The sequence below is a fragment of the Schistocerca piceifrons genome, chromosome 2 (assembly GCF_021461385.2).
Source record: "Schistocerca piceifrons isolate TAMUIC-IGC-003096 chromosome 2, iqSchPice1.1, whole genome shotgun sequence".
NCBI lineage: Eukaryota > Metazoa > Arthropoda > Insecta > Orthoptera > Acrididae > Schistocerca > Schistocerca piceifrons.
In genome coordinates this window covers 971,100,560-971,114,215 of record NC_060139.1, presented here as the reverse complement: position 1 = coordinate 971,114,215, position 13,656 = coordinate 971,100,560, and the positions used below count along the sequence as shown (strand labels likewise).

The following is a 13,656-nucleotide window of genomic DNA, read 5'->3' as shown; positions in this document are numbered from 1 at the left end:
GGAAAATCCACGATGGCTGCGACAAGTGAAACATGAGCGACCTTGGCAGGTTAATGCATGGTGCAGAATTATGGGAGGAAGGATAATTGGCCCCCATTTTATCGATAGCAATCTAAATGGTGCAATGTATGGTGATTTCCTACGTAATGTTCTACCGATGTTACTACAAAATGTTTCACTGCATGACAGAATGGCGATGTACTTCCAACATGATGGATGTCCGACACATAGCTCATGTGCGATTGTCGATTTGTTACGTGCTGAGGAGACAGGAATCAAGTGGGAAGAGACCAAACTGCGAGGTCATCGGTCTCGTCGGATCAAGGAAGGACGGAGAAGGAAGTCGGCCGTGCCCTTTCAGAGGAACCATCCCGGCATTTGCCTGGAGCGATTTAGGGAAATCACGGAAAACCTAAATCAGGATGGCCGGACGCGGGATTGAACCGTCGACCTCCCGAATGCGAGCTCGCGTGCGGTTAAAGCGGTAAAGAATAGCATATTTCATGACAGGTGGATTGGTCGTCCTCGGATTTCTTTCTGTGGGGAAAGTTGGAGGATATTTGCTATCGTGATCCACCGACAACGCCTGACAACATGCGTCAGCGCATTGTCAATGCATGTGCGAACATTACGGAAGGCGAACTACTCGCTGTTGAGTGGAATGTCGTTACACATATTGCCAAATGCATTGAGGTTGACGGACATCATTTTGAGCATTTATTGCATTAATGTTGTATCTACAGGTAATCACGCTGTAACAGCATGCTTTCTCAGAAATGATAAGTTCACAAAGGTACATGTATCACATTGGAACAACCGAAGTAAAATGTTCAAACGTACCTACGTTCTGTATTTTAATTTAAAAAACCTACCTGTTTGCAACTGTTCGTCTAAAATTGTGAGCCATATATTTGTGACTATTACAGCGCCATCTGCCACAAAGCGAAAAAAAGTGGTCCAACTAAAACATTCATATTTCTTTACGTACTACACGAATATGTAATAAAAATGGGGGTTCCTATTTTAAAAAAACGCAGTTTATATCCGTTTGACCTATGGCAGCGCCATCTAGCGGGCCAACCATAGCGCCATCTGGTTTCCCCCTTCAAGCTAGACAAGTTTCGTTCTTTGCAGTTTTTTCGTTTGGCGCTTATTTCGTGAGATATTTGGCCTGGTCACGATCAATGGACCTCCCTGTATATATATCCAAAGGGAGCCAAGGCGCTACCAAAAGTATTCCTCGACAACCTTACAGCGAACGTGCCGCGTATGGGCCTCTGCACCAGGAACAAGGTTCATCACCCACGCTAACTGCTGTTCATCGGCGACGAATGATGGCATTTGTACACCAGTACTACAGCTGGACGTTCAGCTCCAGTACGTGAATGTTGTGTCCGTGTACATGCATATCATGTCACCTTTCACGAACAGGTATGCAAGTATTCTGTTACTATATCCACGCACGCTGGATCTCGGGAACCCCGTGGCCGTCAATGATTGTTGATGAATAACGCAGCCAGCCACAAGTGCTTTCAAAATTCATTCATTTCAATGCTGTGTTATGTTTCACGCCATCATGCCCATCTTCAGATGGATAACATTTGTGCCTTATGTTTTAGGCGCCAGACATCAGGGTTGGTTTCGTTAGCTACATTCGTTTCAAGGGGTCTCATCTCCTTAAATCAATCATGCTGAAGATATTCTTTCCCATAAGGCTTCAGCATATTCTCATGAAAACTACATTTCAATATGACGTAGTTGTTTGATTAAATGTACCTTTCATTTACAAAAAATCCACGTTATTCGAACAGTTAACTGGCTTTCACATAGTACACTGAAGAGCCAAAGAAACTGGTACACTTGACTAATATCGTGGATCACGTAGAAGTGCCCCAACACGACGTGGCATGGACTCGACTGATGTCTGAAGTACTACAGGAGGGAGTTTACACCATGAATCCTGCAGCACTGTTCATTAATCCTTAAGAGTACGAGAGGGTGCAAATCTCTTCTTAACAGTACGTGGCAAGTTTCCCAGATATGCTTAATAATGTTCATGACTGGGGAGTTGGTGGCCAGCGGAAGTGTTTAAACTCAGAAGAGTGTTCCTGGAGCACTCTGTAGCAATTCTGGACGTGTGGGGTGTCGCATTTTTCTGCTAGAATTGCCCTAGTCCGTCGGAATGCACAATGAACATGAAAGGATACAGGTGATCACACAGCATGCTTACGTATATGTGTCACCTGTCAGAGTAGTATCTAGACGTATCAGGGGTCCCATATCACTCCAACTCTACACGCCCCACACCATTACAGGGCCTCCACCATCTTGAACAGTCCATGGATTCATGAGATTGTCTCTATACCCGTACACGTCCATCCGCTCGATACGATTTGAAACGAGACTCGTCCGATTTGAAACGAGACTCGTCCGACCAGGCAACATGTTTCCAGTCATCAACAATCCAATGTCGGTTTTGACGGGCCCAGGCGAGGCGTAAAGCGTTGTGTCGTACAGTCATCAGGGTACACGATTGGGTCTTCGGTTCCGCAAGCCCATATCGATGATGTTTCATGATGGTTCGCACGCTGACACTTGTTGATGGCCCGGCATTGAAATCTGCAGCAATTTGCGGCAGGGTTGCACTTCTGTCACGTTGAACGATTCGCTTCGGTCGTTGTTGGTCCCGTTCCTGCAGGATCTTTTTCCGGTCGCGGCGATGTCAGGGATCTGATGTTTTACCGGATTCCTGATATTCACGGTACAGTCGTGAAATGGTCGTACGGGGAAATCCCCACATTATCGCTAACTCGGAGATGGTTTGTTCAATTGCTCGTGCGAGGACTATAACACCACGTTCAAATTCACTTACATCTCGACAACCTGCCGTTGTAGCAGCAGTAACCGATCTAACAACTGCGCCAGACGCTTGTTTTATATAGGCGTTGCCGACCGCAGAGCCGTATTCTGCCTGTTTACATATCTCTGCATTTGAATGCGCATGCCTATACCAGTTTCTTTGGCGCTTCAGTGTAGATTTACATTGATGAAAAATGGTTCAAATGGCTCTGAGCACTATGGGACTCAACTTCTCAGGTCATTAGTCCCCTAGAACTTAGAACTAATTAAACCTAACTAACCTAAGGACATCACAATCATCCATGCCCGAGGCAGAATTCGAACCTGCGACCGTAGCGGTCTCGCGGTTCCAGACTGCAGCGCTTAGAACCGCACGGCCACTTCGGCCGGCCTACATTGATGAAAACAGAATGTGTTGCACAACGAATAACTTGAGTGAACACTGCCAAACTGATACTTCAGTATCTCCGGGCCTGTCAGATGCACTGATTAAAATGTCATCCTTATACAAGCTTATTTTCAGTCCAGAAAAAATCCATACTTACAAATGAATAATATTGATAGTACGAGGGTCACTCCAAAAGAATTGAGCGAGGGTCACTCCAAAAGAAATGCGCATTATTTTTGTAAAAATATAGTTTTCATTCTGCACGTGTGAAAGTTTTACAATGTGTAGATACGTCCTTCCCGCTTGTTTTCAAAGTTCAACCTGTTCCCGTGAGTGGCGCCGTCACAGCATGTCTTCAAGATGGGTGCTACACTTGACGTTCGTCAGAAGCAGCGTGCTGTCATAGAATTCCTGTGATGTGAAAACGAGACAGTAGGAAACATCCACAAGAGGTTGGAAAAGGTGTGTGGAGATGATGCTGTCGATCGCAGTACAGTTAGTAGGTGGGCAAGCAGGTTACGTGATGAAAGCAGGCACGGAAATATTGAGGATTGTCCTCGCAGCGGCAGGCCTCGTACTGCACACACTCCATACAATGTGCAGAGAGTTAACGGATTGGTGACTGCTGACAGACGCATCACAGTATACGAACTGTCACGGTACGTTGGTATAGGGAAAGGAAGGCTTTGCAGAATACTGAAAGTGTTGACGTTAAAAAAGATTTGTGCCAGGTGGGTTCCCAGGATGTTGGCAGTGGCTCACAAAGAAACAAGAAAAACGGTATGCAGTGAGCTTTTGGAACAGTACGAGAATGGTGGAGATGAATTTCTTGGAAGAATTGTGACAGGTGATGAAACATGGCTCCATCATATTTCACCAGAGACGAAGAGGCAATCAGTGGAGTGGCATCATGCAAATTCACCCAAGGAAAAAAATTCAAAACCACACCTTCTGCTGGAAAAGCTATGACTACGGTGTTTTTCGATGCCGAAGGACTCTTGCTTGTGGCCAAGTGGAACCACCATAAAGTGTGATGCATATGTGACGACACTGAAGAAACTTCAAGCTCGACTGAGTCGTGTTCCGCCACATCGGCAAAAGCAGGGTGTTTTGCTGTTGCACAACAATGCACGGCCACATGTCTGTCAAAAAACCATGGAAGCGATCACAAAACTCGGATGGACAACACTGAAACACCCGCCTTACAGTCCTGACCTGGCTCCATGTGACTATCATCTCTCTGGGAAACTGAAAGACTCTCTTCGTGCAACAAGGTTTGAAGATGATGACTCCCTTGTGCACGCTGCCAAACAGCGGCTTCAAGAAGTTGGTCCAGAATTTTACCGTGCGAGAATACGGGCGCTGGTTCCAAGATGGCGTAATGCAGGTGAGAGGGATGGAAATTATGTGGAGAAATGAAAATATTGTTCCTAAAGGATGTATCTACACACTGTAAAACTTTCGAACATGTAGAATAAAAGATGGATTAAAAAAAAAAAATGTGTGTCTTTCTTTTGGAGTGACCCTCGTACATGATGACCGTGAAATGTGTCTAAGGTTACCCGAATTTATAGGGTGGAGGTCATAACACAGCATGCCCAGAGGATGCCCATGTGCAGTTTATGGACGTTTTCTAAGAGAAAGGTCGAATCATTGACATGACGGACGTGGGAGCATCTTACCGACAGCTGGCTGCAGTGGAATGAGAACTGCAGTGTTGATGAGTTGGAATCAGGACACAGCGTGGAAAAAGGAGGAGGTATGAGTCTTAACAGAAGAGAACAACGTTGAAACCTCGAGATATTAGGGTTGTTCGACACCCTGACGAACAGACGGGCTATACCAGCTGGATTCCGGGCAAAGGTTACAGGACAGCAGGAGAGTGTGACAACTAACCGTCGCGAACATATTACTGTAAGCTTGGGTGTCGGGCGTCGTCTATCGTCGAAACCTTTTTTGAAATTTGTGGTAAGTTCTTATGGGACCAAACTGCTGACGTCATCGGTCTCTACGCTTAACACTACTTAATCTAACTTAAAGTAACTTATGCTAAGTACAAAACACACACACACACACACACACATACACACACACACACTGACACACACGAGGAAGGACTGGAACCTCCGACGGGGGGAGCCGCAAGAACCGTGACAAGGAGCCTCAGACAGTGCGGCTACAGCAAGCGGCGCACCGTCAAACCATATCACAGACATGCGAAGTGTAGCGCCAGAGTCAACAGGGACGTAGAGTCGTTTTCTCTGGTGTTAAGCCAAGAGCCTCGCTTCTGTTTGTGGCGTTCACATCAACACCAGCGTGTCCGCAGATGGCGTGGCACAAGGTCATAGGAAGCAGCCTCCAACACCTCCAACATCTCGAATCGTGATTCGGAGAGCTGTTAGATATGTAAATAGGACTGAATTGGTAGTTGTCACGGGAGACTGAATGCTCACCAGTATGCAGCAGGAAGGTAGAAATAGTACACTACTGGCCATTAAAATTGCTACACCACGAAGATGACGTGCTACAGACGCGAAATTTAACCGACAGGAAGAAGATGCTGTGATATGCAAATGATTAGCTTTTCAGAGCATTCACACAAGGCTGGCGCCGGTAGCGGCGCCTACAACGTGCTCACATGAGGAAAGTTTCCAACCGATTTCTCTTACACAAACAGCAGTTCACCGGCGTTGCCTGGTGAAACGTTGTTGTGATGCCTCGTGTAAGGAGGAGAAATGTGTATAATCACGTTTCCGACTTTGATAAAGGTCGGATTGTAGCCTATCGCGATTGCGGTTTATCGTATCGCGACATGGCTGCTCGCGTTGGTCGAGATCCAATGACTGTTAGCAGAATATGGAATCGGTGGGTTCAGGAGGGCAATACGGAACGCCGTGCTGGTTCCCAACGGCCTCGTATCACTAGCAGTCTAGATGACAGGCGTCTTATCCGCATGGCTGTAACTGATCGTGCAGCCACTTCTCGATCCCTGAGTCAACAGATGGGGACGTTTGAAAGACAACAACCATCTGCACGAACAGTTCGACGACGTTTGCAGCAGCATGGACTATCAGCTCGGAGACCATGGCTGCGGTTACCCGTGACGCTGCATCATAGACAGGAGCGCCTGCGATGGTGTACTCAACGACGATCCTGGGTGCACGAATGGGAAAACGTCATTTTTTCGGATGAATCCAGGTTCTGTTTACAGCATCATGGTGGTCGCATCTTTGTTTGGCGACATCGTGGTGAACGCACATTGGAAGCGTGTATTCGCCATCGCCATACTGGCGTATCACCCGGCATGATGGTATGGGGTGCCATTGATTACACGTCTCGGTCACTTCTTGTTCGCATTGACGGCTCTTTGAACAGTGGACGTTACATTTCAGATGTGTTACGACCCGTGACTGTACCCTTCATTCGATCCCTGCAAAACCCTACATTTCAGCAGGATAATGCACGACCGCATGTTGCAGGTCCTGTACGGGCCTTTCTGGGTACAGAAAATGTTCGACTGCTGCCCTAGCCAGCACATTCTCCAGATCTCTCACCAATTGAAAACGTCTGGTCAATGGTGGCCGAGCAACTGGCTCGTCACAATACACCAGTCACAACTATTGTTGAACTGTGGTATCGTGTAGAAGCTGCATGGGCAGCTGTACCTGTACACGCCATCCAAGCTCTGTTTGACTCAATGCCCAGGCGTATCAAGGCCGTTATTACGACCAGAGGTGGTTGTTCTGGATACTGATTTCTCAGGCTCTATGCACCCAAATTGCGTGAAAATGTAATCACATGTCAGTTGTAGTAAATATATTTGTCCAATGAACACCCGTTTATCATCTGCATTTCTTCTTGGTGTAGCAATTTTAATGGTCAGAAGTGTAATACCTGTTGTCACACACTTCCTGACCAGTGTATAGCAAATGACCTATTCCAGCAAGATAATGCAAGACCCCTCACTTCATTTCACAGGGCGAACGCGCTTAGCTATGTACTGGTCCTTGACTGCGTGAATAGTCACCTTATTGGTCTCCCGTACAGCGTGGTACAAGTTTGGAAAGCGATGAAGGGACGAATGCTTGCATACCAGCAATGTTTCAACTGACAAAGTATGTGTTTCTGGCATGGAAGCTAATTTTTGAAAATGACATTCGGCAGCTGTTTTCTTCCATGCCACAACGTATATAAAAATAAACGATAGCCATCCACTCCAAATGAAATGAAAGTTTAAAATTTAATACTCGTTATACGGTGAACATCTCCACTTCTTCTTTTTCTTGTTCCCTTGTCCCGCATCGTTGCAGGTTCGGCATGATTGTTAACGGATTTTTCACGGTTAGTTTCGCGAGTGGCCAGTTCCCACCTCGTTAACCCCCGGGACAGAATATGTGTACCTGAACTGACTGTAAGTACCGTTATCCATGTGAAGGCGAGAGAACTTTTTGTAAATTAACTGAGGCGGGACCCAGCCAGGTATTCACCTTGTGGGATGTAAGAAATCGCCTAAAAGCCGCGATCAGGCTGGTTGACACACTGACCTCCCTCGCTAATCAGCCAGGCGGGTTCGATCCGGGTCCGACGTACCACCCCGTCCCGGAAGCGGCAATTCGACGCGCACAGCTGTTCGGGCAGGTGTAATAAACATCTTCACGAAGATTAATATATATCAGATGGGTGCTTCAACGTCTAACACTTTCCACTTCCATCATTATTCGTATGGCAACAGGTTTGTTTCATATAATTCTGTTTGACGTATATATGCACTAATATTTCTAATATTTATAATAAATTTATTTAAAATAATTTATTTACATACACTCACACATTTTGGAATTGAAATTTATTTTAACAGTGACTTTGTTCTCTTCATATGAACAAAATTACTAATTGCAAGTTCTGTACAGCTTGAGAGTTCGGCTCTGGCTGTGGTCACACGAAGAATGAAGACCGTGCAGCGGTGCAAGTACTTGTATAAGAGAAATCTGGCCAGAGTCAAACACCAAACATAGTCCAAACTCGCAACGTACAGGGCCCATCCACAGAGTGTCAAGAATAACTTTTTTAAAGAGATTTACTGCGTTTAGACGTACAAAACCTTCTCCATCCGTGTCACCGCTAAGCTCAGTTTGCATAGGCTTTCTGAAAGGCGTCTTCAGGAACATACTTACGGTTGCGAGTCGAAGAATCTTTTACTTCCTCCAACAACCCGTGATTGAGGATCGTACTTGAAATCAGTCTCGTCATCTACCACCACTCTGGCCAAGCAATTAGGGTACTTTAGCGGTGTTCCAAGAACTCGCGACACAGCATCACACTGATTTGTTTCTGTTCATCGCTCACCACTTTTGGGACGATCTTTGCTCACACCTTGCTCATCCCTACTTCGTCTCTCAAAATCAGGCTAAGATACGCTTTTGGCATAATGCAATTCTCTGCTCTCATTCTTACTCTCGTGTGTCGATCCTCGTTCAAAACGTTTTTTTGATCGTCTGCGACGCTGACGGACTCCCGAATCGTTCGTTGTCATCGAAATGTCCTCGGTCTTCCCGTAATATCTTGTAACACTTGTTAATTCTTAGTTCGAGTATGGCTGAGGTTACCAGAATCAGACTCAGCGATTTTCTTCAGTTTAATGTGGAATCTGATTGCTTATCGTTGCATCTTTAATCTCGACGTGTCACCAAGACGCACTACTGGCGCGCAAGTCACCCAATGTGGTGTCGAATGAAATAAGTCTTGCGCTTGGCGGCCGAACTTCCCTGAAGGGGGCCTCCCGGTCAACGATGCCGTACGCTCATTTCCATTTTACCAAGACGCACTAAACTCGACACTTTCCTCACTCTGTCACTGCTCGGAGGTGACTAGGCCATATCACATTCGTTGGACAAGCATCCTCTCCTCACCACCCTTTCCGCTGAAAACCGCATCGCTCTATCCCTTTTGGTCTACTCTCGAAACCTTTGGTACAAACCCTGCAAGTCGCCAAGAAGCCGGCACATATGTTGTAACCATGTAGACTGACTACGACACTAGCTTGTTTTGGCTGCGCGGGCAGCTTTATCCGACTCCAGGGACCACAGCGGTGCCTAAGAGAAATGTGGACCCCGCAACGAACATGTGACATCACACTAGTCGCCTTGACCGCCACACTTCCCGAACGCTTGGTTTCGTGTAGGGCCGACAGCAAATCATTAGGTAAAGGAAAAGCTACCTACAGAAGGTCTACCTTGTCGTGTGATATCGACAGCTTGCATACATTTAAATGGACAGTCAAGAACTACTAAACTCATCTGAAATAGTTACTCCCTCTCCGCCGCAGACGGCGGCGGGCAGTCGTAACACCTTCAGTGTCACGTGATGTGACGTACGCGCCACGGCTCCTCTCTCTCGTGGGCATTGGACCCGCCACGTGACGTGACGTGATGTCACGTGACGTGACGTGACGTGACGTGACGTGACGTGTGTGAGGAGGGTGTGTCACAGGCCTGTTGCGGTGTGCTGTCTGCTGCGCGTGCTACATAATATTTATGAGATACAGGTATTTTTAGAGCTGTTATGAAGAAATAATTTCTTTTGTTTCTAGCCTTTTTAATTTACTTAATGAGTAAATTATTGTTACACAAAAAAGGTCACAGTCGTTAGACATGGATCCGAGGTCAAGCCCCACTCTGGAGCATTGTTCTGACTTGCCACGAGTATTCACCTGTTTTGGTAGGGTAACTCCGCGAGAGTTGGATCACTTTTTTTCTTTAGGGTGAAATTAATCGATTTTTATTTTTTTTAACTTCTGGCAGCATTTTCATATAGATTGTCATATAAACTTGCATACAATACATTATTGAGGCCCTCCCACTCAAAGTGCAGGTCACACAACGAAATAAAAATACACATCAGCGATCCATCTCACCCGTAGGTGTATGGGTGAGATGGACCAGTGTAGTGGGAGACATGGACCACGTACATAATTGCTACTCATGAAGAAAAGAGTGAATGGAACTCATACATTTTTATTGGAATATGTAGTAATGAATACAGTAAGACATTTCAGACCAAAACAATTTTATCAGTTTTTTGTAAATAGTAAGCGAACACTGGATTTTCATTGATTTGTAGATTTTGTGCAAACTTTAGGATATTTTTCTCCTACCACAGCTATTACACTTATTAGCAAATGATGAACAACATTCATGTGACCATCGTGAACAGGAAATACACTGAATCCAATCGTCTTTTTTGTTGGTTTCGTAATAGATATCACCGCACCCCACATATTCATCTTCATCCCATTCGTCAAAGCTATTTTCAGTACCTTCTACAAAGTCTTCAGTGTTGCAGCTTTCTGCCTCTGATGAACATGGTGGACTGTTTGCAGCATTTTTCTTTTGCTGTTTCTTGAGTCTCTTTTTCTCCTCGCTAGTGCTCTGCTTTGTTGGTAGTTTTTGTTCCCTTTTTTTCTGTTGCCTTTCTTTCCTCATCCCTCTTTCCCTTTACACTTTTAATATTTTCAGCAGAGTTTAGCTCTTTGGAGACAGTTGTTGTGTTCCTCTTGAAATTCGGTGTTTTTCAATAGAAGGAACAGGTGATATTTCTTCCGAAAGCTTTGTCGGTGTTTGCTTAGACATCGGAGTTGTTAGTTTTGATGCGGGAATCGTGGACGTCTCGTACTTCGTAGGAGTGGTGCTTGAAGTTGTGTCGGCGGAGGAACTCAGCTCTTTTGACGTGCTTGGGGTCGCTAGGTTTGTTGATAAGCTGTGAACTGATTGGTGGCTTGAGTGCTCCTATATTTTTTGGCACTGACTCAACTTTCGACAAAAAAGCACAGTCGGGAATTGCAGACATACTCAGTGGAATTATTCCGCATGCCTTGAAGCCACTTGTACCATTTTCGACGGTGGCTGATTTAGCCCACGCTGAATATAGTAGTTTTCCAAAGTGAATACGGTTTATTTTCCTCCCTGGATTATTTATCAAGAAATTGTTGCAAGCCTTGTAAAAATAGTTTTCAAGTGATTTGAAAAATGTTCGATCCAACGGTTGCAACCAGTGGGCTGTATGTGGAGGTAGACTCATTAAAATAATCCCTTGTTCCCCTGCAAACTCTAAAGTTTCCAAACAGCTTGTGTGAGACGTGTGTCCATCAAGTATGAACAGTACTTTTCCTGCTGGTTTCCTGGGAGTGAAATGGTTTTTTAGCCAATCCAGGAAAATAGAACTGTTTACATTTACAGATTTTTCAGACATTCTTACAATTGCATCAGGTGGCATTTCATCCATAAATTCCTGCTTTAGGCTTTTCCCATTCATTATGGGAAAGGGTGGAAGAAATGTTCCTTCGCCATTGTCTCTCCTTTCTCGCCAGATGTGACTGACGCAACGTTTCTTGAACCTTTAATTGCTAAAACACTGCCAGTTTTGTTGCTCAGCTGCAGTCCAGTTTCATCCATATTGTAGACGTGGCCTGGTTTGCCAAACCATTCGTTTTCGCGCGTGACAGTTGCAAGAAGCCTGAAACACTCTTTCACGGTGTCTTTGTTCATCCCTTTGGCTCGAGCAGCTGACACGCCTTCCGCTCTTCTTACAACTATATTGGGACTACGTCTAAGAAAGGAATGAAGACAGTCGTAACCAGCCTTTTTTAATTCCTTATTGAAAGTACGTTGTACATTTAGCCTTTCAGGTAATTCAAATGCCATACTCCTTACCGTGTCTCTACACGGTGCAAAACTTCGCTCTTGAAGTTTCTCAATGTGAGCGATGACTTTTCGTTCACTCTCAATACCCAGTAAAGGCTGAGGTCCCATACTACCCTTAGAATAATTTTTTGACTGCAGTCTTCTTTTCAATGTAGTTTTAGGTATACCAAAAGCTTTAGCTGCAGCATCGACACCCATGATATTATCCCGCACAGCATGTATGGCCTTCATCAATCCATCTTCGGTCCATTTGCCTCGCTCACAAGATCCGGTCCTTTTGTAATTAGTTGGCATTTTTCTGAAAGAGAAAAATACCAAATATGCAAAAACATGTTACTCGATCAATTTTTAAAATACTAATGTAATTTCCATGGTCACTTAAGATATATTTAATTGTGGTCCATCTCTCCCTTATTAAAATGCATGGTCCATCACTCACAAATAGAACTGGTCCATCTATCCCGATTGTCTGGGAGAGATGGACCACCCCGATTTCAGTCTGCAGTTTTGGAGCCTTTAGTAATAAAACTACAGGAATAATGTGCAAACTGTGCCATAATACTAAAAGAACGTAACTGCACGATAAAACTTTTCAACTTACCAAAACAGGAAATGTGATTTTCTCCTGAACTAAGACGATAATGACAATAACACTTTTGCACGATGTTCGTTCAACAAAGAGCTTACTCACAAGTGAACGGTGCTGCTCTCTAGCGGAGCATTCGCGAAATACGAGGGCTATCCACAAAGTACATTACGTTTTGGAATTAAAAATAAATAAAGTGTTGGAATTTTTTTAAATTATATACAGATGAAAGCCACACTTAAATACTACTTTTCTACATAGTTGCTATTTCAATTAAGGCACTTATCGTAGCGATGGACGAGCTTGGAAATTCCTTCGTCGTAAAATTCGGCCGCCTGCGCCTTCAACCACGTGGTTACATCTTCATGAAGCTGTGCGTCGTCATCAAAACGCTGCATAACCAACCACTTTTTCATTGCTGGGAATAAGTGGAAGTCGCTCGGTGCCAGGTCGGGACTGTACGGCGGATGAGGAAACAACTCCCACTTAAAAGATTCGAGAAGTTCACGAGTGACATTTGCCGTGTGGGCCCGGGCGTTGTCGTGAATCAGCAAGATCTTTGAGCCCAACTTTCCCCTGCGCTTGCTTTGTATTGCTCTTCTGAGGTTGTGCAGAGTTTGGCAATCCCTTTGAGAGTTTATTGTAGTGCCTCTTTCCAGGAAATCCACAAAAATCACACCTTTTCTGTCCCAAAAGGAGAGGTAACCACGTGGTTGAAGGCGCAGGCGGCCGAATTTTACGACGAAGGAATTTCCAACCTCGTCCATCGCTACGATAAGTGCCTTAATTTAAATGGCAACTATGTAGAAAAGTAGTATTTAAGTGTGGCTTTCATCTGTATATAATTTAAAAAATTTCCAACACTTTACTTATTTTTAATTCCAAAACGTAATGTACTTTGTGGATAGCCCTCGTACTTCACTGGCCCGTCTCATCCAGTGGTCCAACTCACCTCAAGTTACCCTATTTGCAGCGAAGCCCTCTGGGACATCTGCTGTGATTATGGGTCGTACGATAGAAAGACGACAAAGTTCGTAAAATTTTAAATTATTCTACTTTTAGCACAGCAACGCAAAGCAGCTGAGAGTCAGCCTTTTTCCTTTAACATACTCCTAGACTCTTCG

At 44.8% G+C, this 13,656-nt stretch overlaps 1 protein-coding gene across 1 annotated transcript in view; it reads left to right on the top strand.

Moving 5' to 3' along the window:
* The window catches only part of LOC124776034 (division abnormally delayed protein-like), a 1,005,302-nt gene that overhangs the window by 831,143 nt on the left and 160,503 nt on the right, over positions 1-13,656 (top strand). The gene's annotated exons all lie outside the window — the stretch shown is intronic.